The sequence below is a fragment of the Euleptes europaea genome, chromosome 11 (assembly GCF_029931775.1).
Source record: "Euleptes europaea isolate rEulEur1 chromosome 11, rEulEur1.hap1, whole genome shotgun sequence".
Taxonomy (NCBI): domain Eukaryota; kingdom Metazoa; phylum Chordata; class Lepidosauria; order Squamata; family Sphaerodactylidae; genus Euleptes; species Euleptes europaea.
Window position 1 is genome coordinate 858,580 of NC_079322.1, and position 24,666 is coordinate 883,245.

The window sequence follows — 24,666 nt, forward strand, 5'->3', positions numbered from 1 at the left end:
GTGAAATAGAGCCGGTTCTTTGAAGGAAATGTCCTTGTGAGAGAAGATCATTCATCCTAAGGCCAAAACTGCCCGCCCAATAGCTCTGGTAGCTTTACGCCTAGCCAGATCAACCTTATGCGGTTTGAGGGCCCCATGCCAAATTAGTCTTTCCGTCATATCAGACCAACCCAGAACCATATCTGGGAAGTCTGATGCAAGCCGGCAGAAGTCAGTGGATGCCACCATGGGGTTATCAAATCATTGCCCCATAGATGTACCACCAGCATGGCCGGAGCCGCATGCAGATATGTTTCTTGAAGGAACGTAGGAATCAAGGCCGCCCAGCGCATGCTGCCGCGCCCCAACCAGGAAATTTGTAACAAACCGTCAAGTCCCAGGTTCTTCCCCCAGCCAGAGGACGAGATGTAACGACGAGCTCTCCGAACCAAGCTGTGGCCTATTATCCATACTTGTTTTGCCCGGCCGGCTGAAACTTAAAAACAATAAGTTATTACAAAACTAACCCGGGGCGGATGTAAATAGGCATTGGACCTCCACCTCCGTATCCTCCGGATTCTATCATCCGATAGACCCCCTTGATCTGCCCTGGTGGCTGCCCCGATGAGAAAAGAATGGACACTGTATTCCCTCACTGGTAGCCCCAGTCACCCAAGGCACCGCCGGAGTATGTGAGTAAATTGGTATCTAGAGAGGTACGTTCCATTGGTGTGAATAAAGAGGGGCCCGGCATGTAAGGAGCGAATCCTAAGGTATTGAGGCATGGCGGCAACCGGGCAAGGGGCTGCTCCCTGCGCCGGTCGTAAAAGAATGTGAGCACTGTGTCCCTGCTGATCGGTTTTTGCCAGGTGCACCGTGACCACTAATTGATCACTGTTAGCACCAATGTCTTCTACCCGTAATGCCCTGTTGGAGGAATCATGCCTTGACCTTGGAACCAACTCGCTAACACGTAATGCGCCATAGAAGGCCAATGTAAAGGCTGCTGTAAATAATGTGACCTCATAATCATCCCTGCAAAGTGCTTCAAGGCCATAAATGAGACCCGTCAGAGTGCCTATTGTTACTGGGCAACACTGATCGGGCTGGCGAGGAGCACTCTTCTTCCATCCAGCCACAGCCTTTCGAGCCATGTCCAGGGCGCCTGTTTCCACTCCCCCATGTGCCTTGTTAAAAAAAGAAAGCTCAGCCAGATCAACTCCCAAGGTTTTTGCAGCAAACCCTGCATCTCTCCTGTGGGCAATGTATTTTAAAATCCATTCTTCAGAAACAGGCTAAGCCTCATGGCCCCCTTGAGCTGCTGTGAATGCCAAAAACTTTCTGGCAACCGCTGTGTAAGACTGTAAGGTGGCTGGTGAGACAGACAGGTATATGCCGTGGATCAAGGTTCTCCACCAAGACCCCAAAGCTCCTCTGGGAACACTTCCAGGAACGGGTCCACCTCTGGAGCCAAAGACCGAAACTTCTTCCACTGTAGATGAGACAAAGCATCTGCAATGCTATTATTAGTTCCCGGAACGTGGGAAGCGGAAAAAGAAACATTAGCCATCAAACAAGTCAATACTAACTTACGCACCAGCCTCATCACTCGGTGTGACCTCGACGTCTGACGGTTGATTACGTGCACCACCGCCAAATTATCACACCAGAAGGTGATATGCTTATCCTGAAAGTGAGCCTGCCATAAGTGCACGGCCACCACTATGGGGAAGAGCTCAAGGAACATCAGGTCCCTGGCCACGTCAGAACCTGACCAATGTGTAGGCCATGGTGGGGCACACCACCTGCCCTGGAAATAGATACCAAATCCAATTTTACCTGATGTGTCTGAATGAACTTGCAGACCAGAGCCCAGCGCCCAGGTGTCTTGCCAAAAGGATACACCATTGTAGTGATCCAGAAACTGGAGCCAGATCGTAGCATTCTCCTTCATGCCTTGTGTGACTCTGATATGATGATTGGAGGCTCTGACACCCGCAGTGGCCCTGTACATACAGGCGCAAAAAGCTCTGCCCGGAGAAACGACCCTGCATGCAAAGTTCAGGTGCCCTAGGATCGATTGGAGCTGCAGCAGTGTGCACTTTGTTTTGCTTACCAAAATGGTAAGCAAGTCCTGTAAGGCCAGCAGCTTATCCTTAGGTAACCTAGATGAGCAGGACTCTGAATCAAGTTCTATATCTAGAAATTTTAAGCGGGTGGTGGGACCCTCATTTTTCCCCCCGCTAACGGCACCCCGAGTTCTTCCGTCAATGCTGTAAAAGTCGACAAAAGTGTTTCACAAATGTTCGTATCCGCCGGGCCCACCATCAAAAAATCATCCAGGTAGTGGGTAACTTGCATGCAGCCAGACTTACGAATCAACGCCCATTCCAAAAATGTGCTAAAAGCTTCGAAGGCGGCGCAAGCCACCGAGCAACCCATTGGCATTGCCTTGTCAATGTACCATGACCCTTGGAAATGAAAACCCAGCAGGCAAAAATCCGCAGGGTGCACCGGCAACAATTGAAAGGCAGACTTAATGTCGCACTTTGCCATTCGAGCCTGCCTTCCACAGGAACGAACAATGCTAACTGCATAATCAAAGGAACTGTACCACACAGAACAGAGTTCTCGCGGGATGGCATCGTTGACAGACTTCCCCTTGGGGTAGGACAGATGGTGTATAAGCCTGAACTCGCCAGGGGCCTTTTGGGGACCACACCCAGGGGAAAAACTCTTAGGTTAATTAATGGGGGAGAGTTGAATGGGCCGGCCACCCTGCCAGCCTGACATTCCTTGTCAATTTTTTCTTTAACAACCTGTGGCATTTCCCTGGCAGATTTTAGATTGCCAGCCATTGTAGGTATTCGTGGTTTAAAGAAAGGGATGCGAAAACCTGTGGAGAACCCATCCCAAAGATAGCGCGCAGCCCCCTTGTCGGGATATTGGGCAAATAATAGAGCCAAGGCAGGCAAGGCAATGGGGGAGCTCGCTAGGCAGGCCAAGCTGCCATCAGGGTCTGGTGCCAGCGTTTGCGGCACCGATCCCCGCTGAATCCTTACGGGTGGCGCCTGAAGGGGTCCGTGGCCCTCGAAAGGACCCAGAACTCCCCCCTCCTTTTGGACAGCTGGCTTTTGCATGTGGACCAAAACAGACTTCACAGCTGTGTTCGAAGCGACACTTAAGCCACTGGCACCTGCCTGAATTGAACTCCCAGCAGACCCTTTTATTAGGCTCCCTCCGGGGTGCAGGCCATTTAGACCACCTACTTCTGTCAACTTTTTGCTTTATGCAGGGGCCGACAGTGACCAACCAAAGTTTATCATTAAGGAGGTCCCACCTGGTTCTATTGCTTTGAGATGCCCTTTTTCGAAAGGCCTCACCATAATCCATGGCGGCCACATCGCCCGCTAAAGAGTGGGCCTTGAGGACGTTGGCCATGTGGTTGATTAAATGCCATTCCCTTTCTGGGTAGGCAGAAGACACCACCCCCATGAAAATAGTGTAACCTGCTAACCACTTGTCAAATGTCCTATCAACAATGGGTTTATCCTTGTCCTTCTTCTTGTCCTTTGATGCCGAGCTGGACCTCCATCCCTCCTCGACCTCTGGCTTTATCAAAGCTAATACATCAATGTAAAACCCATCCAAAACGTCCTCCCACAGGTCTCTAGGTAAGTGAATTCCTGGGGGGTCTTCCCCATCAGTGAATTTTGGGGGGGTGGACTGGATCCTTTCCGTGCTCCCAGACGTGCTCATGGCCATCAAGACCCTTTTTAGCCCCATGGGCTGCCCGGTGCTGGAGGGCCCATGAAGGGAGGCCTGGCACTTTTTCTGCTTCAGGCCAATAACTCACCCTTTCATACTCGGAGTCCCCCCCAAAGCTCACCATCTGGGCTGGGATCTCTTGCCCTGCGAGCAGAATGTGTTGTTTTCCTAGCACCAGTGTGCTTCGTCCGGGGCCTGCTCCTCTTGTGCACTGGACTGTTAGAAGTGGAGGATGACTCTACCCGGCTGCTTCTCGCCCTTGCCCTGCCCAGGCTGTCGCTCCCTGTCACTGGTTCACCGCTGGTGCCAGGCTCATCTGGGCTGATGCCCGGAGGTGGAGCAAGCTGTTTCACTTGCTGAGCAAGGCATTCTACCACCTCCGAAAGCTCCTGCAGTGAAGCCTCGCAGGGCCGACGGGCGAGCGGCCGGTGGCACAGCCTCCCGGCGCCTTAGCACCTGGGAGCCGCTTGCATGTGATTCCCCCCCTCAAGGCCACCAGAGGCCGCAGGGGCGTGCCTGGGTTGCGCCACCCCATTCCCCGAAGCCCTCTGGCCTGGGGCGAGATGCCCCCATGAGCGTCTTGTCGCCCCTGCCCCGCTCCTCATCCGAGGAAGCGAAGCCCTAGGACCAGACTTTGAGGCCCGCTTAGGGGGCATGACGCAGCTGGACGATCTGCACTTCTTCGGATCCCCCACGCAAGGAGAACAAAGGAGAAACGGGGAGGGGAGTGATTTTTGTCTGCTCTTTTTGCAACCTGCCGGGATCTCTGCCCCGCGCCAGGCAAACGCTGCCCCGCTGGTCTCAACGTTGCACTTTTTTGGGGGGGATTGATCTGACCGCCGCAACGTCCAGCGGTGCACTGAAGCTCTCGGCGCTCCAACCCCCGTTTTATTCTTATGAGGTGGACCTGAGTGAAAACTTCTCTCAGGCCACCCCGACTCCAGCCCACCTGCCCATGTAAGGAGGGCGCTCCTCCATTGGTCCATTTTAAATCGGCCTCTATGAGGCCGATTGGTCAGTGGGTCCCGCCGATGGCACGGGCGCCCCAGCACATGCCTCCGGCTGCTCCCTGGCCATGTGCAGGCATGCCCGCCCCTGCCTCCCTGGTTCCTCCGCGCCTCCCCAGGGCCCAGGTCCGCAACCCAAGGCTCCCGGTAAGACTTGGAGCCTCATATTTAAACTAATAATGCACCCCATCACATTGACAGCATTGGATCATGGTCAATATTATAAAGAGGATACCAAGGCCATTACAGGAGCATTACATAGCTTGTCTCATTTTGCTCATGCAATTTAGGGTGTACCCTGAGAGCCCAGCTACTAATTTAGGGGTTTCACTCTTGATTTTTGATCTATCCCACTTTTTTAAAATGTGTTTGGAACCTGAACATGGTTCACTACACAACAAAGTTAAAAGTAGATGAAAATGAACACATTCCAACAACACACTTAAAAACCAGCCTGCAACATAAAAGAGTTTAAAAACATGAATAAATCAGTGGAAGGGGCAGACTAAAATTAATTCAGTCTAGTCCTCACTCAACACATGTCCAGCTGAACAAGAATGGGGCAGTTACATGGTGTTCAGCCACCCACTCATCATGACCAGGACCCAAATGCTTCCAGCGAACCAGATAGTAGAGCACCTTACCGTGGATCCGGGAATCTTTCATCTCGGAAACTTCAAAATGTTCCTCTCACCCCACCACCACCGGGAGCTTGGGAGCAGGACCGGGGTGCCATTCTGGTGCGGGCACATATTTCTTTAGCAAACTGACATGAAACACTGGATGGATGTCCCTCAGGGACTTCGGAAGGCTGAGTTCCACTGTGACTTGATCAAAACAAACAATAAGAAATAAGAAATTCTTTTTAAAAAAAATTTTATTAGATTTTTTTTAAAGAAAAACATGAAAAACAAACAAATACAACAAGAAAAAACAAAAAAATTACAAAAAAGAATACAAGAAATTATAAAAGGGTATTCATATACCATAATTAATACATTCATAATTACTAATTTATAATGTTAAGCAAATATACCCTTTCCGCTCCACCCACCTAGAGAGTGACCCTTCACCTGACTTCCGCAGAAGTGTCTTAACAGTTTTATTTTATCCATTAATATTATAAATCACAATTGTTAAAAAATTGATTTCTATATCTCATTAATTAATAAAGTAAAGTCCGTTTTTGCCAACTTATCCCAATATGAGGTGGCCTTAACCCATGTTTTTTAAAATTCTCCCATATCCTTTCCATGCAGAAATTCTGTTAACCTGGAATTTTTTGTACTATTAATCTTAGTTCATTATAAATCATATCACAAAAATCCTTAGCTTTATCACAGGTCCACCACATATGATAAAAAGAACCAATTTCTTTGTTACATTTTCAGCATTTGGGGGATGTCACTTTGTAAATCCTTGCGATCTTCTTAGGTGTTAAATGCCATCTGTACATCATTTTGTAGATATTTTCTCGGATTGACTGTGCATTTATTCCTTTCAGGTCTTTCGACCATAGCCTTTCCCATTTATTTAAAGCAATATCATGTCCCACAGTTTGAGCCCAATTGATCATTGTTGGTTTAATTGTTTCCTGCTCACAATATATTGTTAAAAGAAGATTATACATTTTAGAAATCAGTTGGGTATTATTATCTAATAACATCCTGTGAAAAGGTGATTTTTCTTTAGAAAATCCATTTTTCATATCTTGTGCAAAGACTGATTTGATTTGGTAATATTGAAGCCATTGTAAATCGTCTTTAAGTGACTGGTAATCCTTTAGTGAGCATTTTTTCCCTTCCCAGTTAGTTAACTCCTGATAGGTAATAAATTTATTTGGTCTAAGTGGGCGTAAGGTTAACATTTCCTGAGGTGATATCCACATCGGTGTTACTGGTTCAAGAATATGTTTATATCTCATCCAAATACGAATTAAGGAGGACCTGATTATATGATTACGAAATGATGCTTGTGTCTTGGTTTTGTTATACCACAAATAGCCGTGCCATCCACTTATATTGTTAAATCCTTCAAGATCTAACAAACGTGTATTTGATAGGTTAATCCAGTCCTTTAGCCATACTAAAGTGGCCGCTTCAGCATAAAGTTGAAAGTTTGGTAGTGCTAAGCCTCCTCTAACTTTAGAGTCCACCAAGTGTTTGTAAGCAATCCTTGGTTTTTTCCCTTGCCAGATGAAATTTAGTATGTCTTTCCTCCAAGTGTCAAAATATTTAACGTGTGATATTATAGGCAGATTTTGAAATAAGAAGAGTATCCTTGGCAAAATATTCATTTGGACTGTTGATATTCGACCCAGGAGTGACAACTTTTTATTTGACCAAATGATCATGTCAGTTTTTATCTTATCCCATAATTTAAAATAATTATTAGTTATCAGTTCTTTGTTCTTCGCAGAGATCCAAATTCCCAAATATTTGACTTTGTTTGCTTTGTCCCAACCTGTATATGATATAAAGTCCTGTTGTTCCCTTTCTGTCAGATTCTTGAATATTGTCTTTGTTTTTTCTTGATTAACTTTAAATCCCGATATTCTTCCAAAATCGTCCAAAGTTTCCATCGTATCTTCATTGATTGTGTTGGGTTTTCCAAAATTAACAGGAGGTCATCCGCGAAAGCTCTCAATTTAAATTCATGTTTTTTAATTTTTAATCCGCGAATGTCCTCCATAGCTCTTATCTTGCAGCATAGTGATTCCAACACCAAAATAAATAGTAATGGAGACAGGGGACATCCTTGTCTAGTTCCTTTCTTAATTGAACAATTATCAGACATCGATTCATTCACCAAAATTTTTGCCTGTTGGGATGTATATATAGCCAATATACCTCTCAAAAAACGGTCTCCAAAATTTAATTTCTCCAAGATCTTTTTCATAAAATCCCAGGAGACCATATCAAAAGCTTTCTCAGCATCCAAAAATACAAAGGCAGCCGTTTGTTGGATATTCTGGTCATAATATTCCATTGAGTCTAATAAAATTCGTATATTGTCTTTAATTTGCCTTCCTGGAACAAAGCCTGCTTGGTCTTCATGTATTAAATCCTTAATAAAATGCTTCACCCTATTCGATAAGACCGAGGCATAAATCTTATAATCCACATTTAACAATGAAATAGGTCTATAATTTGACTTTTTTCTGGATCTCTTCCTTCCTTATGTATTAATGATATAAATGCATGTCTCTGGGGATACTCCCTTATCCAAAATTGTGTTGCAAAGTAATTAAAAAAAATCCACTAAGTTATCACTAAATGTTCTATAAAATAGCGCCGTAATTCCATCTAGTCCGGGTGTCTTATCCGTTTTTTGCTTCATTATTGCTTCTTGTAGTTCCTCCTTTGTAATTGGAGCATCTATCAATTGTTGTTGGGTTGTTGAAAGAGCTTTCATCTGTATTGAATTTAAAAACTTGTCTATTTTTTTTGAAATGTTATCTTTCTGATATAGCTTAGTATAGAATGAAACAAATTCTTTTTGTATATCCATAGTTGTATAAACTGGTCCTTTAGCAGATTGGATTTTCGTTATGATCTTCTTTTGATATGAGTCTTTCAGTTGGGTTGCTAGAAATTTTCCAGGTTTATTAGCATGTTCAAAGTATTTTTGTTTGGCAAATTTTAAATTTTTATTCATTTCCTCCATCATTATAAGATTCAGTTGATGTTTAGATACAGAAATCTTCATTAATATTTCATTTCTTTCCTCTTCATGTATTGCCATAACCAGTTTTTGTAAATCCCAAAGTATATTATTGGTAAATTGTAATCGAGTTTTCTTCCACGCCGTATGCTTCTGTATCATAAATCCTCTTAGAACAGCTTTAAAAGTATCCCAAACTGTATTTAACGAAGTCTCCCCATTAAGATTAATTTCAAAGAAATCTTTAATTAAATCCTGTAGTTCTTGTTGGATTTTATTATCCTTTAGAAGTTTATCATTTAATCGCCATCTAAATGCTTGTTTATTGTTCCATTCAAATGTAACTGGGTTGTGATCAGAAAAAGTTCTTGGTACAATTTGAATTTTATGTAATTGCGTAAAAATAGATTTACTAGCCCATATCATGTCTATCCTGGAGTGTGAATCATATCTTGCTGAATAGAAAGTATATTCTTTAGCTGTTGTATTCATAGTTCTCCAGATGTCTTGTATTTCCAATTCTGAAGCCATAGTGAAGAAAGTTTTAGGCAAACGTCCTTCATTTTCGTCTTTTGCTTTTGATTTTTTGTCCAAAGCTGAGAGAACAACACCACTGAAGTCTCCCATCAAGAGGATCTGATCATTTGCGTATTGGGAAATCAATTCATGTAATTGTCCATAGAACTTTGCTTTCCCTTCATTAGGTGCATATATTCCTATCACGATTGTCTTTTGCCCCAATATTTTGGTTTTAATAATTACAATTCTTCCTTCATCATCTTTGTACAATAGTTCAGGACTAAGGCTAGAATGAGCATATATCACTACTCCCTTTGTTTTTGTTTTGGCCGAAGAGACAAATGCTTGTCCAAGCACTTGCCTATCCAAATATTTTTTATGTTTTGTTGCTATATGAGTCTCTTGCAGACAAATTAGGGAGTATTTATATTTCTGTAGATATTTAAAAATTCTAGCCCGTTTAGTCTTTTCATTCAGACCATTCACATTCCAAGAAATTACTTTTGCCATGTTGTAATAATTTTTGAAGCAAAATATTAAGTCTATAATTCAGCACCTCCCTCTGCTCCCTGTGATTCATCTTCTTCTTCTTCCTCTTCCTTTTGTTCCAGAGTTAGTCCTTTCAGTTCTTTCTTATATTTCCTCAGAAATTTTCCCACGTCCGCTGAAGATGTAATTGCCATTTTAATTTCTTTGTAGGTAAAGGCCAAGCCCTGTGGCTTTATCCAACGATATTTGATACCATTAGCTTTCAAAACAGATACAAATTCTTTGTAATTACTCCTCTGTGAGAGTAAATGTCTTGGTATATCCTTTAAAAGTATCAAAGGGATATCTCCTGCTGAAACCGGATTGTCATAGTGGATCTTCATGATCCTATCCTTAATCCTTGTATCATAAAAAACAATCATGAGATCTCTTGGTTTTGATCTTTTCATTCTTGCAGGTAATGGTATTCTACATGCTCTGTTAATAGCTTGGTCTAACACTTGTTCTTCTATTTGGAATAAATAGGCCAAGTTTGGAATTAAAGTTTCTTTGTTATCTCCCATCATATCTGGTAAATTGCACAGACGAAGATTGGCTTATCTGACTTTCATCTCCATCATGGCTATTTGATCCTTGGCTGCAATCTGATTTCTTTAATGATTACAGAGTTATGCATGAATGACACCTAATAGTTCTATGTAATTTACATGTCTACAACTTGAAAATTTGTGCTTCGTTTTTAGGATGCTTGTGAATTTTCATACAGAGGTAAACAAGGATCCATAGGAATCCTACGTGCTAATTTTCAGGTGATGAGTTGCCACTACTTATTGTTGACTGGCAGTACTGTTTAACAAAGGAAAATCAATGGAATATTATTAAGTTTCCCCCAGAATTTCCTTTAGATGCATGTATTGCAAATTGAAACCCTTTAAGTATTTTTACATAAAGGAGGTGGTATAATGTCAAGCAGCTGCTTTTGTTTAAAAATCCCTTCCTTTCTCCAAAGACTGGCTTTGACTTCAAACTGCATGTCGCTTACAAAAGGAAATATGCAGTTTGCTCTGCCACTGGGATTATGGATGGGACTCTCCCCGTTGCCAGTCCTGGTCCCTGGCTTTTTGCTGATAAAATAAAACAACATGGAACACGGCCGATCTTGTTCTCGTCCTGCTGCAGTGGGCACTTTGCAGGATTTGTCTCCAGATGTCTCTTCCCTGACTCAGGGCTTCAATCATTCAGAGTGGTGCAGTAAGCACAAAATGTTGCTGCTCCCTTCCAATTTCAATTTAGTGTGTGTGTGTGTGTGTGTGTGTGTGTGTGTGTGTCTGTGCATATATATTCCAGGGCAGTCAAAACTGCCTTGTATGCATGCATGCGTGTGTGTGCGCGCACACACACACAGACATAAACAGCCCAGTTCATCTGCATGAGCTCCGGGCTTCATAGGAAGCAACCATGTGCTTTGTAAAAAGGCACTGTAGAATATACGTCTTGGGCTCCCAACTCCCATGCCAGCTTAAAGCTGCTCTTGAGATTCCTCTTGGCTCTAAAATGTCTGCGTGTGAATTTTCAAGCCGCAAGATGTGTTTGGCTGGCTCTGGGCTGCTTCTCCCGCATTCAGGGCAGGTTCTCCTGCCAAGATACCCCAGCAATTGCTCAGAACTGCACAATTCAGAGGATGCCCGTGCCCCAGAGGTCCAGTTAGGGTTGCCAATTGTCTATATAATAAAGGCTATCATCTGGCAGATCATGAACTCAGCCATAAATAGGGTTGCCAACCTCCAGGTGGCACCTGGAGATCTCCCACTACAGGTTGAGTATCTCTTATCCCGACATCCAAAATACATATGGTTGCCAACCTCCAGATACTATCTGGAGATCTCCTGCTATTACAACTGATCTCCAGCCAAAAGAGATCAGTTCACCTGGATAAAATGGCCGCTTTGGCAATTGGACTCTATGGCATTGAAGTCCCTCCACTCCCCAAACCACACCCTCCTCAGGCTCGGCCCCAGAAACCTCCCACTGGTGGCAAAGAGGGGCCTGGCAACCCTAACCAGGGTGGATGCAATTTACCCACGTGTGGAAGGCAATCTCCCACTCCTGGGCTCTGCCTGGGCTCATGACTCCAGTGGGAGTAAAAATGGGGGAATGGGAAGCAGTTGCACAAAGGCACAATGTCCGCTCCACTTACACCTGGAAGGGATGTCATGGTGCTCTAGGAATTACCCAAATTTCCCGGCTTGGGAAATACCTGGAGATTTGGGCGTGGAGCCTGAGGAGGGCAGGGTTTGAGGAGGGGAGGGACCTTAATGCCATAGAGTCCAATGGCCAAAGTGGCCATGTTCTCCAGGTAAACTGATCTCTTTTGGCTGGAGATCAGCTGTAATAGCAGGAGATCTCCAGCTAGTACCTGGAGGTTGGCAACCATACGTTATTTTGGACGTCTGGATAAGGAATACTCAACCTGTAGTGGGAGAGCTCCAGGTGCCACCTGTAGGTTGGCAACCCTATTTATGGCTGAGTTCATGATCTGCCAGATGATAGCCTTTACTGTATAGACAAACTCCCATGTCCACTTGGAGCTGACTTTCATTTTTCTTCTTCCAACATAGGTCTCTCAAGCAAAATGAAGCGGCGTCTTTACCCCGGCCTGCTGGGCTAGGGATAAATAAGTGGATGGAAATTTGTCTGCAAAAGACGAGTGCCTTTTCAGTACAGGACGGGTCAGAATGAAGAGAGTTTGGTGAGATGAGTCACTTGAGGGGAACTCACGGTCCGCAGAACAAAATACCTGGAGGGGAGAGCGATTATTTTTATTTGCAGTGCTGCATCAGAGTGAGGAGTGCCAAGAAGCACAAGCGAAAAAAGAGAAGCCCTGGCGTCAAATCTAAATCTCAGCAGTGAGGAGGAAAACGAATGGGAGGAACGAGGGAGGCAAAAGGGCTTACCAGGGTTGGCTATTGCCAAAGGCAATGCTTTCAGCTGAGGGTGAGGGGCTGTTTGGGAAGTGGGTGCTGTTAGCATCAAAGATGATTCATTCTCACTGCCAAAACGGCATCTTTGCAGTTGCTGAACATTATAGGAGACAAAATGCATGTCTGAGACTGTTATCCCTGGATCCAGGAGAAAACAGTAGCAACCAGGTGTGCCAGGGAATGCACAACAAAGGCAATTAGAGATAATAATACACACATGATGCACAATAACAACTCAGTTCTGCATTGATGTGATACCTGTGTGTTTGAATGAGAAAATGGCGTGCAAATAAGGCCACCATGGATATTATCACGCATGGGATGCACACCAATGATTCAAATCTGCATTTGGAAAAGCAGATACCTGCCGTTGCAGCTAAGTGTACCAACTGATGAGACAGCACCAACCACTAGTACAGTAGACATAGGTCGTTTATGCTTGGGAGTTTTACTTGAGGTTCGTTGCTCGCTGGACCCATACTTTTCTGTTGGGAATCTATGCACCAACAGTCTCCAAGCTCAAATCAGGAAGTATTTGAATCCCCACCCCTTGAAATGCTGCTTCGTAATTTGCTATAGCCAGAGAAAAGTCCCCCCCAACCCAATTGCTGCATTAAAAGAGCATGTTAAGAGCATTTTAAGAACAAAAACAAAAATGGAGATATTTGAATTAAAACGGGGGGGGGGGGAGAAACCCAAGCCTCATTTTTAAAAGCCTTCTGCTCAGAAAGAGCTCCGAGGAAGCAGGCAGCATTTGAATCCCTGCCCCTTGACATGCTGCTTTGTAATTGGCTGTCTACTTGCTGAGAGAGAAACCAAGCTTCTGTATCCCGCACCTTGCCTTATGCCTGGGGATTTCAATTGGGCTGAGCTCAGGGGAGAAGGAAGAATTGGGTTATTAGAGGGACTGGAAGTCCCGGGATTTGTGAGGGCTGGCAGCGAGGTCATCTCTAATGGAGGGAAAGCTCATGCATAACTCCAAGGAACAACTGAGATAGATGGGGGGGGGGGAACGTGAGTGGAAGTACCCATGCATAAACAACCATAGTGACCCTGGCTTGTTTATTTATTTATTTAAATCATTTTATGCTGCCTTTCCACTTAATCAGGGACTACAAGGTAGCAAACATAAAAAACAACAACATTTGAGAAATTCAAAATACAGTTTAAATGATAAAATAGTCAAATTAAAAACACATAAACAAACAACACTAGAAGGAGGGCCAGACGAAGGGCAAATGTGAGTGAAACTACCCATGCATAAATGACCAGAGTCCACTGCTCCAAACCACCAGTCCAAACCACTCCACCATGCTGGCTTAGGGGGAAGTTAAAGGTGGAAATCTTAAAATTGGAAGATGGTTGGAGAATTACAAACTAGTACGCAAGAGACTATACTTTTTTTCAGACAGACACCAAACATATTCAAGGATCGATATGTGTTGGATGTCAAAAACTTTAGTCTTGAATCTAGAGAGTGTGAAGAGCAGTGTCCCATCTGCAAAGGCCAACCATAATTCTCTTGATTCATTACTTGCATCAGATTGTTTCAGAGAGCGGCGGTGTTGGCTACAGCTAGATCCAAGTCCAGTAGCACCATAGAGACCAGCACAGTTTTTGAGGCATGAGCTTTTGAGAATCAAAGCTTAAATGAAGGTATCTGATGAAGGGGGCTTTGACTCTAGAGAGCTGCCCCCCTAAAAATCGTGTTGGTCTCTGAGGTGCTCCTGGACTCAAATCTAGCTGTTACGAAGTGAAAGCTCTAACTTCTGCCAGGTTAGTGTAAGGCTTGCCAGCCCCCCTGTGCAATTTCCATAAAATCACTCGCTCAGACGTCCATGCAGAAGCAGGTAAGTTTATTGGAATTCATCAGGTAGAACTCAGTCCTTACATGTCAGGGTCAAAGCTGCAAGTGCCCGTTCTTTCCAAAGGGTGAGACTATAAACAATTCTACATTGCAGATGTCGGTTACATGTTTTGAGAAAGTCGTGATAAGGAAGCTAGCATAGACATCAAAGTACACAGAAGCTCGTTAGTGCATCTCAGCAGAAGCCAAGGTCGGGGAAGGGAGGGGGAAGTGAGGAGAGGAGAGCGGTGAGCGGACGGTACATTCCAGAGGCGGCCTACTCAAGGGTTTCTAAAGTTGAAGCATGAACCAAACAGAGCAGTTCCTCACATTCTGCCCCCCTTAAGGCCCCCCTACCCCGACTCCTCTGGACGCGGTTTGTCGGGATAGGCAGTATGGAACTCTTGCACCAGGCGGGGGACCGCCACATGGGGAGCTGCCACCCATTCATCTTGGGCGGGGCTCAGATGTTTCCAGCGAACCAAATAAAACAACTTCCCTTTCTTCAGACGTCCAAAATCCAAAATCCAAAATCTTAGACACTTCGAGATGCATTTCTCCCCCCACCACCGTAGGCACCTCAGGCTGGGGTTGAGGATGGAACTGGGGGACCGCAACGTACGGTTTGAGCAAACTGATATGAAAGACCGGATGCACCCCTCGCAATGACTTGGGGAGAGCTAACTCCACGGTGACGTCATTGATCACTCCGGTGATCGGGTAAGGACCCACATACTTGTCACTGAGTTTTTTACAAGGCCGAAGCGACCGTAGATTCTTGGTGGAGAGGTACACCTGATCGCCCACCCTGAGTTCCCACCCAGGAGAACGATGTTTATCGGCTTGATCTTTGTATTTGCGTTTTGCCCTTTCCAGATTCTTTTGCAACCAGGGCCAGGTTGTTTGCACCACTTGCACCCAGTCTTGAACCCCTTGCACCCCTTCCATCTCAGGTGTAATGGTAGTGGAACCAAAGGGATCAAACTCCTTTCCATATACCACTTGAAAGGGACTGAAACCTGTGGAGGAATGAGGGGCGTTGTTATAGGCATATTCAGCAAAAGGCAGCAGGTCCACCCAATTGTCCTGGTGGTAATTTACATAACACCATAAATAACATTCCACAACAGCATTTACACGTTCGGTCTGACCATCAGTTTGAGGATGGTAGGCTGAAGACAAACCTTGCTCTTTTACCCCCATCACTTTCAGAAAAGCTCTCCAGAATTTGGCTACAAATTGGGCCCCCCTGTCGGAGAGAACCTTCCGTGGCACAGAATGTAGTTTCACCATGTAATTAACAAACAACCGTGCTAACTTTTCAGCTGAGGGCAATCCAGCACATGGAACAAAATGAACCTGTTTGGAAAATAAGTCAGTTATCACCCACAAAACAGTTTTACCCCGACTTGGTGGCAGATCGGTGATAAAGTCCATAGCTATGACTTCCCAAGGCATAGTCGGGGTTTCTAAGGGTTTGAGAAGACCCGGGGGTTTCCCCATGCGTTTCTTTGCGGTGGCATAGGTGGGGCAGCTGCGCACAAACAGTTCAACATCGGCTGTCAGCCCTTGGCCCACAGAACCAGAAATCACCACAAAGTCGTATAGAGTCCAAACAGATGGTTTTTACTGATCAAATAGGCATACAGTGCAAACGAATAAAATGACAGCTATGAAAGGCTCACTAGCTGGGAGATATTATAAGGCAGGAAAGGCGGGAGATTACACGCAGGAATACAGTTTCCCAGGAGCTGGGTTCCCAGGCTTAGGCATGCGACCTTGGGGGGCAGACAATACAGCACAGAGACAGAGGCAATAACGATACCGAGATAGCAGCCTGACATTCTGCTCCCCTCAAGGCCCCCTCCCAGTTCGCAAGGGGGCTGGCCTGTTCGGGTAAGCAATGTGAAAGGCGTCGACGAGGTCGGGGGCGGAGACATCCTGTGCGCGCACCCATTCGTCATAGGCAGGGGGGAAATGTTTCCAACGAACTAGATATTGGAGAGTGCCATGGTGAATACGGGAGTCAAGGATCTTGGAGACTTCGAAGTGTTCTTCCCCCCCCACCATGATGGGTTGCGCAGGTGGTGGGTCCGGATGCCACCGTGGAGAAGCAACATGGGGTTTGAGGAGGCTTATGTGGAAAACAGGATGCACACGCCTCAAGGATTTGGGGAGAGCCAGTTCCACTGTGACAGGGTTTATGACCCGAGTAATGGGGAAAGGGCCAATGAATTTGGCGCTGAGTTTATGGCACGGTTGGGTGGAACGGAGGTTTTTGGTGGAAAGGTAAACCAAAGCACCCACTTGCAGATCACCCCCGGGGGAGCGATGTTTATCAACTTGCGCTTTGTATTTACGTTTGGCCCGGTCGAGGTTGCTAACGAGCCAGGGCCAAGTGGTACGGAGGGCGTGTGCCCAGGAGGCAATGTCGGGGTTCCCCTCCCCCTCTACATCATCTGTAGGAACGATGGGACTGAAATCTTGTCCATACACAGCAAAAAACGGGCTAAAACCTGTGGATTGATGCATGGCATTATTGTAGGCATATTCTGCTAAAGGTAACAGTTCCACCCAGTTATCCTGGTGGTAGTTAACATAACAACGCAAATAACATTCAAGTACAGCATTGACACGTTCAGTTTGACCATCAGTTTGAGGATGGTATGCACTAGACAATCCCTGTTCCACCCCCACCAACTTGAGGAAAGCTTTCCAAAACTTAGAAACGAAACCACTTCCGCGGTCACAAATTATCTTACGCGGAAACGAATGTAAACGAAATATATGCGTCACGAAGAGGCGGGCCAGTTTCTGAGCAGAGGGGATCCCTGCACATGGAATCAAATGTATTTGCTTAGAAAACAAATCAGTAACAACCCACAACACAGTTTTACCCCCACTGAGAGGGAGATCAGTCATGAAGTCCATAGCAATCACTTCCCAAGGTCTGCTGGGCGTTTCAAGAGGTTGTAGCAGTCCCGGGGGTTTGCCCTGCGATCGTTTCGCAGCGGCACAAACGGGACAGCTGCGGATGAAGGAGTCAATGTCGGAACGCATTCCCCCCCACCAGAACTGTCTGCGCAATAAGTGAAGGGTCTTCAGAAACCCAAAGTGCCCAGCTGTTTTGGCTCCATGAGCTAAATGTAAAACGTCTTTTCGAAGAGCTTTGGGTACATACAATTTCGAGTCTTTGTACCAGGACCCTCCCTGTTCCATAACACCAGGGGGTAGGGTATGAGCGGAGCGTTCTAAAAGGCACTGGTCCCGAAGGGCATTTAAAAAGGACTCGGAGATGGGGACTTTGGAGGGGGCCCCCCCGTCGGCCATGGAGATTTTAGAAACAGTTATGGGGCTAGTGCTTACGTGCGGCGGCGCGCAGATTGCAGGCGGCTGGGCGGCTGGAGGGGTAGGAAGGGCGGGAACGCCGGTCTGTTGCGGTGGCGGCTGGGCAGCCGGTTGGGCTGGCGGAGCTTGTCAGTTGGGTGAGGCGTGCTGATGCTGGGATCGAGTTTGCACAGCCAGCATAGGTAGGGCCCCTCGTTGCATAGGGGTGAACAGAGAGTTGGTGGGTCTTTCGAGTTTTACCGGATATTGTGGTAAACGGGAGAGGGCATCCGCGAGAACGTTCTGCTTCCCAGGGACGTGCGTCAGGGTGAAACGGAACTGAGCAAAGAACTCCGCCCACCGTTGTTGTTTCGCCGATAGCTTATGGGACCCCGTGAGGGCAGCTAGATTTTTGTGATCGGTCCAAACTTCAAAGGGAACTTTAGACCCTTCTAAGAATTGCCGCCATAAAGTCAGTGCATGATGAACAGCAGAGGCCTCTTTCTCCCATATGGGCCAGTTTAATTGAGCGTGCGCAAATTTTTTTGAAAAGTAAGCGCAAGGGTGAAGAAGACCGTCCGGTCCTTGCTGGAGGAGAGCCCCTCCCATGGCTACATCGGAAGCATCGACTTGTACAATGAACATTTGATTTGGGTCTGGGTGCCGTAGCACCGGCTCCGAAGTGAAGAGGCGTTTGAGGGCCAGAAAGGCGGCTTGGCATTGCTCAGTCCATAGGATTTTTGCGGAGGGCAAGGCAGCCGAGCTTACTTTTCCTTTAGTTTTCAGCAGGTCCGTAATGGGTAGAGCCACTTGGGCGAAGTTAGGGATGAATCCCCGATAGAAGTTTGCAAATCCCAGAAACTGCTGTACTTGCTTACGGTTGGTGGGGGGAGTCCAATCGAGGACGGCTTGGACTTTGGCGGGGTCCATGCGAAGACCTTGGTGGGAGATGATGTATCCCAAAAACGTGAGTTTGCTTTGGTGAAATTCACACTTAGCTAGTTTAGCGAACAGTTGATGGTTACGCAGGCGTTGTAGAACTTCTCTGACTAGAGTCACATGCTCGTCCATAGTTTTCGAATAAATGAGAATGTCATCTAAGTAGACCACCACCCCACGATATAGAAGGTCATGTAGGATTTCATTGATGAGTTGCATGAAGACCCCCGGGGCCCCTTTTAATCCGAACGGCATTACAAGGAATTCATACATTCCGAAACAGCTAGAGAAGACAGTGAGGTGTTCATCTCCTTCGCGGATACGGACTCGGTAGTAGGCTTCCACCAAGTCTAATTTAGAGAACACACGGCCTTCCTGTAATTGTCCCAAAATATCCGATATTAATGGGATAGGATAGGCGTTGGTCTGGGTAACCGCATTGAGCTTTCTGAAGTCAATGCACAGGCGAAGGTCGCCCTCTTTTTTCCGGACGAAAAACGCGGGGGCCGAGTTTGGGGCATTCGAAGGGCGAATGAACCCTCTGGCGAGGTTTTTGTCCAAAAAGTCCCGGAGGACAGTGCGCTCGGAAGCGCTCATAGGGTAAATCTTACTTTTGGTTAATGTGCAGTCCTTGACTACTTCAATCGCACAGTCTGAGGCCCGGTGGGGGGGTAAGGCATCACATTCCTTAAGGTCGAAGACATCTGCGAAGTCCCGGTATACAGCGGGTAGAGCCGGTGGTACTGGGGCAGTAGAGGTTAACGCTGGAACGGGCGGAAATGGCAGAGCAAAGTTTTGCCGATGCTGGTCGCAGGTGGGACTAGCGAAAGAAATAGTGTTTGTTTCCCAATCAATACTGGGACTATGTCCTTTAATCCAGTTAATTCCCAAGACCACTTCAAATCGGATAGGGGCTATAGTGAAGTCTATTTGTTCCCAGTGGGAACCAATTCCCATTGCCACCCCTATGGTGCGATGATCAACTGGACCCCCCTGGAATTGGCTCCCATCCATTTGAGCAAATTGGACGGGGGCGGGTAAAGCCTCTGAGTCGGCTCTGAGGGCAGCAAACGTGGCTTCGCTTATGAGAGTGCGACAGCAACCGGAATCAATTAGTGCTTTGACGGGGATTTGTGGACCTCCGTTAAGTTGTTGTAAAACTGCATCTACGTAGACGGTGGAGTCCACTTCTTTGATTTTGGTGGGAGCATTCGGTTTGATAGGAAGATCCTGAGAGGTCTGTGGAGATGCTCCATTCACCACAGACCGGAGCCGTTTTTTGACAAGTCGAGGGGAGATTCCAGGTTTAAGGCTGGAGAAATCCAAGGGTTTTCCTCATCCGAAGAGGGAAAGCTGTCCCCCAATGGGGCACTTGTAATCCGAGACCCGGCGGGGTCGTTGGAAGCAGGTAGGGAGGCTGGGTCCCCGGCATGGAGTGCAGAGGGTGTGGGCCTTCCCGGAGCTGCGCTGCGGGTGGCCGCGGTGCCTCTGCGTGGTGGACGACCTCGGGCGCGGGTTGTCGTGCTGGGACGAAATAATTCCTGGCGGCGTGGGCAAACGGCTGCAAAGTGGCCCATTTCTCCGCATGTAAGACAGGCACCCCTCTGAAATCGGGCTTCACGTTCCTGGAGCGGACGTGGGGGATTTCGTGGGACGAGCAGTGGTGCCTTGGGTTGAGGCTTTTGGGTGCCCTTCTCCTTGTGCTTTTGACGGACGAGAGAAATAAAGCGGCGGCGGCTTTCCACTTCCTCGGCTAATAGGATCCAGCCTTCGAGGGTATCGGGATCGCCCCGCATGTAAGACCAGTTCAGAATGTCAGGATGCAAGGCTTCCCTGAAATGATGGATTAGGGTGGTCTCGGGCCAACCTACAATTTTACTTGCCAGTCGCTGAAATTCATCGGCAAATTCCCGAACTGTAGCAGAGCCTTGTTTTAATTGTAAGAGTTCCGTTTTGGCTCTTTCCCCCAGGAAGGGGTCCTCAAACCTCCTTCTCAGGGCAGTCATGAAGTTGTTGAGGGAACGAATCGCACGAGAGCGGGTGTCAAACTGGAGGACCATCCAGTCAGCCGCTTTGCCTGTCAGGAGGGAAGCTACGTACCGCACCCGGCTATCTTCCGTGGGGAAAAGTTGACCTTGTTCTCGCATATAACTGTCCACTTGATGCAAGAAACAAGGCAAAGTCTCAAGAGATCCGTCATACGTAGTCCTCAATTTGAGTTGCTTCCAAGGGCCGGGCGCGGGCTGACCCGGTTGCACGGGTGGTCCGGGCGGAGGAGCAACAGGAGCTCCAGGAGGCAAGGGTGGAGCAGGCACATTAGCAGGTGGTTGCACGGGTGGTCCGGGCGGAGGAGCAACAGGAGCTCCAGGAGGTAAGGGTGGAGCAGGCACATTAGCGGGTGGTTGTACGGGTACCCCCTGACCCGGTATCGGAACGGGCTGTCTCTGAGCTATCAGGGTTTGTTGTAATTGCCTGTTCTCGTGAAGCATAAGTTCCATTACTTCTTGGAGTTGATCAACACGGTCGGAGAGCTCCCGATTCTGGGCTCGTAAAAGATGAACCTCCTCACTTGGGCCCCCAGTAAGATGAGGCTTACTGGTTCGGAAGCTCGTGGCCCATTGAGAGCTATCCCCATATAAATCCTCGTCTTCAGACTCATCTGAGTCTCGACGTCGGTCAGCCAAACGGCGTGCGCGTTGGGTCGCACGCGACGGGACAAACGCCGGGGAAAAAGTTAGACCTGATAGTCCCAGTACATAGTCCTTGGGGCGCGTGTCCACGTTCGCCTGATTCCTTGCTGCAGCCGCCCTGGCTGCTTCCGCCGCCTCTCTCTCTCTTGCGACCCTAGCCGCTTCGGCGGCTTGCTGATCCGCAAGAACTTTGGCGTTTTCAAGTCTTAGGGCAGCCTCTGCCGTAATGCGCGGCAAAAGTTCTGTCTCGAGGAGCAAGAGTATGGGGTCAGGTTCCCCGCCCAGCAGAGGTTGTACTCGAACCGCCAGTGCGGATGCCTCGGCTCCAAACGTCGGGGTCAAAACTTGAGCCAAGGTGGCCACCGGGGTGTCCTTTGTACATTCCACAAGGAGGAGAGCGGTGCTAATAGCGACTCGCTTGGCCTCAGCCTGGCAGCTGGCCGCATCCGGGATCAGGGAAAAACCCTCCGGCGGGGCTCCCGCCATGGTAGAAAGAGTTTGTCGAGAAATAAGATTATCCAAAAGTCCAGTTAATATTTGTAAATCCTCAGTCGCCAATCGGGCATCGTCCAGTAATTGATCCAAGTCCTGAAGATCTAAACGAGCATCAGTATCCTCCGATGTTAACATCCAGAGACGTCCTGTAAGAGATTGCCACTGCGCGTGTACCAGTCCCCTCAAGCGGCAAACCTCTCGGTTCGTCCGGAAAAGTTCAGCGATTAAGTCCTGTAACAGAGTAGGGTCCTCTGAGAAGGGCTCCAGGGTAGTAGATCACCTGGAGAGCTGCACAGCTCCCATCCAAGTGGCAGGCGAACCCCCCTGGGCTCCAGCCTGGCTAGGAGAACGGTGAAGATGTGAGATAGCTGTCATAATGTCAGCCCTTGGCCCACAGAACCAGAAATCACCACAAAGTCGTATAGAGTCCAAACAGATGGTTTTTACTGATCAAATAGGCATACAGTGCAAACGAATAAAATGACAGCTATGAAAGGCTCACTAGCTGGGAGATATTATAAGGCAGGAAAGGCGGGAGATTACACGCAGGAATACAGTTTCCCAGGAGCTGGGTTCCCAGGCTTAGGCATGCGACCTTGGGGGGCAGACAATACAGCACAGAGACAGAGGCAATAACGATACCGAGATAGCAGCCTGACATCGGCTCTCATACCTGGCCACCAAAATTGACGCCGCAGTAAATGCAATGACTTGACAAACCCAAAATGTCCTGCCAGCTTAGCCCCATGCACCATTTATAACACCTCCTTTCTCAAAGCCTCAGGTACGTAAAGTCTATTCCCCTGAAGCCAAAAATCCCCCTGTTGAGTAAGGTTCGCAGGCAGGGTCTGCCCCCTCTCCTCCAACTGCAAGGCTTCCTTCAGCCGCAGCTTGAAAACCTCCGGGACTCCTTGCAGAGGAGCGGAGATTTTAACTCGAGCCTGGGAATGGGTGGTAACGGACAACCCCGACACTTCACCCAACTGCTCAGGGGTAAACAAAGACTCGAGCGGCCGCTCAAAGTCATTTCGATATTGGGGAAGGCGAGACAAGGCATCCGCCAAAAAATTGTCCTTGCCAGACACATGTTTTAGGACAAACCGGAACTTAGCAAAAAACTGTGCCCAACGAATTTGTTTTGCTGTCAATTTTTTAGTCCCCTTTAAGGCCTCCAGATTCTTGTGATCGCTCCAGACCTCAAACGGAATCTCCGCCCCTTCTAGGAAATGTCTCCAAATAGTGAGAGCATGTTTTACAGCTGCTGCCTCCTTCTCCCATATGGCCCAGTTTATTTCAGATTGGGAGAACTTTTTTGAGAAATAAGCACAAGGCCTTAACTGGCCATTCTCGTTCTGCTGCAGTAGCGCCCCCCCCCCATGGCCACGTCGGAAGCATCCACTTGGACTACAAAAGGTTTTTCACAGTCTGGATGAATGAGAACAGGTTCAGACGTAAATAACTGCTTGAGCGTGTCAAATGCCTGCTGGCAATTGGAAGTCCACTATAATTTGGCCGAAGGCAACGTAGCGGCCACCCCTTTCCCCTTCGTGCACAAGAGCGAAGTAAGAGGGAGCGCCACTCAAGCAAAGTTTGGGATGAAGTTTCGGTAGAAGTTTGCAAAACCCAAAAATTGTTGTAATTGTCTACACATAGTGGGGGGGTCCCACTCGACCACTGCCCGAACCTTGTCGGGATCCATTTCCAAGCCCTGGTGGGAAATGACATACCCTAGAAAGGTGAGGGAAGGTTGGTGAAAGTCACACTTGGAAACTTTAGCAAACAGCTTATGGTCACGCAACCGTTGCAGCACTTCCTGCACCAACAGTACATGCTCTTCCATGGTTTTTGTATAAATGAGAATATCTTCCAAATAAACCACCACTCCGCGAAATAGCAAATCATGTAGCACTTCATTAATCATCTGCATGAACACACTCGGAGCCCCTGTAAGTCCGAAGGGCATCACCAAGTATTCAAACATCCCAAAACAACAAGAAAAGGCAGTTTTCGGTTCGTCCCCTTCACGTATCCGGATTCGGTGGTAGGCTTCCACCAGATCCAATTTGGTGAAAATCCGGCCCTCCTTCAATTGTGCAAGCAGGTCTGGAATGAGAGGGATGGGGTATGCATTAGACTGAGTGACTGCATTCAGTCTACGAAAATCTATACACAGTCTTAAATCCCCTGTTTTCTTCTTGACAAAGAAGGCAGGAGCTGAATATGGTGCCTTGGAGGGACGAATAAAACCCCGTGCTAAATTGGTGTCCAAGTAGTCCCGCAACACCGCCTTTTCGTTGGGGCTCATGGGGTAAATTTTCCCTTTTGACAGCTTGCCATCCCCCACCACTTCGATTGCGCAATCGGTATCCCGGTGAGGAGGTAATTCGTCACATTCCCGCACATCAAACACATCGGCATACTGAGCATACTCGCTAGGGAGCTGGGGCTTGACAGTCCCGGATGGTGGGGGTTCCATGAGGGTAGCCGCCCGGCACTTAAGTACCGTTTCCTTATCGTGGCGCTCACACAAGGTGCGGGGAAAAGTGAGGGTTCATTCAATCCACTCTATGGAAGGGTTATGCCCTAACAACCAGTTCATTCCCAGCACGACGGAAGTTTTGATGGGAGCGATGGTAAAATGAAGTCGCTCCCAATGTTCCCCTATGCCTATTAACAACTGGGCCGTGCGGTGAGTAACCGGGCCCCCTTTGAAATCACTACCGTCCATTTGAGAAAAACGAATGGGTTCGGGTAATCGCACTCTTTTCACCCGCAACAATTGGGCGACTTCCTCACTAATCAAGGTGCGAGAACAGCCCGAATCAACCAGGGCCCTTACTTCCTCCATAGGTCTCCCTTTGGGCCGTGTGATGGTAACTTTTACATAAACATTGTCTTCTTGATCGCTTACCAAAATCGGAGCTCCCTGCACAAGGTCCGGAACGGTCTGCCGAGGAGCCCCT